Source organism: Podarcis raffonei, chromosome 13 (assembly GCF_027172205.1).
Source record: "Podarcis raffonei isolate rPodRaf1 chromosome 13, rPodRaf1.pri, whole genome shotgun sequence".
Taxonomy (NCBI): domain Eukaryota; kingdom Metazoa; phylum Chordata; class Lepidosauria; order Squamata; family Lacertidae; genus Podarcis; species Podarcis raffonei.
Genome location: NC_070614.1, coordinates 3,647,457 through 3,649,754, shown reverse-complemented (window position 1 = coordinate 3,649,754; position 2,298 = coordinate 3,647,457).

Sequence of the window (2,298 nt, the reverse complement as noted above, 5' to 3'; positions counted from 1 at the left end):
TATGAACATACAGCCCAGGTTTGGAAATAGGTGTTCCCCTTGCTTATAAGACTTGGCGCTTGTTTGAATTCCTCAAATGAATAAATTATTATGATCCCTGAATTAGAGAGATTGTTGATTATTTTAACAAGTTGCTCTGAGGGATGGAGGGAACTTTGACACTTCATTCGATTTGTGATCTATTCCAACTATGAGCCCTTGAAGATAACTGTCTTAAAAGTTCAAAATGCACACACAACTTTCAAACAACCAGTGTTGTCAACAGTACACTGACTCTCTTGCAGTTTCCATTAGGGAATGCCTGTATCTGAACTCTTCTTTTGTGTTCTATGCAGACAAGCTGCCATCATCTACCCAAGTAAGGATGAAGTGTTTACCGAAAGGTTAGGGGGCAATTTCTATTTTTTTTAAAATCCCGCAATGATCCATTGAAATGTTTTTAATATCCCAGAAAGTATTGCCAATGGATTTTCCCATTGGTAGAGCAGCAGCAGGGAGAAGGCACATCTGTATACAGATGGGATCATTAAGATTGCTCTTAATGTGTGTGGGTTCTTCAAGGACAGAAATTGTTTACTATTTTGCTTCTTTTTTAAAAAACCACGATAATGACAACAGTTATGCACAGTTAGAGTGGGATACCCAAATAAATACATATAGGGCTGCATTTTTTGGTCACCTATATGTTCTTGAACATATCAGTTTCGTTGTTAAAATAAGCATGTGATCGGAGCAGGAGCAGTCTTCAGCCTCAATCTCCTCTATGAGGCTCACATTTCATTCCCTGCCCCTCTGCCTCACACCTGCCCATGCCCTTCTTTCTTCCCTCCATCGTCTGTGTAGGTGCTACTCACACTGTTTATCTGATACAAACAGGCATGTTCAACCTTGGAGTTCAGCAGGCAGGATCTAACTGCCCCTTCATATCCTGCACAACGACATTTTCACATGTTTCTGCAAAGCTTGATGGTAAAACTCATGAGAAGATGCCTTTGTCCTGCCAAATTTCACATAACTAATGTTTCTTGTAGGTGTACCCATATGTGCCGATAATTGGTATTGCACTGCAAGAGACCTTGATTAAGGATTAAATTTAATCAGGTGCAAATACACACACACACACACACACACACACACACACACACACACTGGCCCTCCCTGCACAGCGGTGGATTCGTAAGATCTGTTCCTTGCATGATGTGGACACGATAAAGGGCTTATCCCACTGATTTTCCTCCCCCAGGGAAACCACTCTTTATCACTCAGTCAGTGCAGACGGCAATTTGGGTTTTCCCAGGATTGTTATTTGTTCCAATCTGTCGCTAAAGAGCAGGTTTTCCCTTGGAAAGGAGCAGGGAAAGGGGGAAATCACTTGCATCTGTGCTTTCTAGGCCCAGCACAAGTGGAAGTGTGCAGTGTGTCCAAAGTCTCTTCAGGATGGCTTTATTGTGCAAGTGAACCTGAGTCTTGTTAGTACAATGTAGTACAATCAGGGATCCCACAGCCTCTTAAATGATGTGGGAATTAGCACATTTGGGGATTAAATTACATTTTCTTGAATTTAATTTCATAAGCATCCATAATTAGAAATGGTGGTTCCTCTCTGGTTTTGCATTCTTTTCATCAGAAGCTCTAGTGGACCAGATTAGATAACAAGTGGGCTGTTAGTTGTGTCTGCAAACCTTTGATCTGCCCACTCAACTGCAATTGAATGTTCAGGGATTGAGTATGTTCCCCTCTGGCCCTGATCATTCAGGGGATAATGTATTTTGCAGGGCAGAAGTAAACTCTCCTTTGTCCTTTGCTGAAACTCAGTTTTGCCCTGATAATTTCAAATGAGACCATAAAAATTTCATTGCCTTTTTCAAATGCAAACACTGGAGAACCTCAGGGGAGGAACATAATTATTTCAGGGTAGTTTCTTGCTCCTGGTCTACGGGCTATTATAAAATTCAATGCAGCAAATGTGGTGATGGCTCCTGGGCATAGAAGGAGAGGTCAGTCTATGAGTGGCTAAATGAAGGAGTGTATCTCCAAATCCCAGTTACTGAGGGATAAACATCAGTTCTCAGCATGTCTTGCTTTTGAGCTTCCTGGAAGCATCTGATTGGTTCCTGTTGGAAGCAGACATTAGACTAATCAGTAGACAGGCCATTGGCATGATCTAGCAGGGCTGTTCTTATGTTCTTAGTTTTCTCAGAATTTCAGATTACTTTAGGGCTTATGTTAAGGAATGCCTTCATCTTTATGCTCAACCCCTGAGTGCTTATTGGTGCACACTGCCATATACTGAGGGCG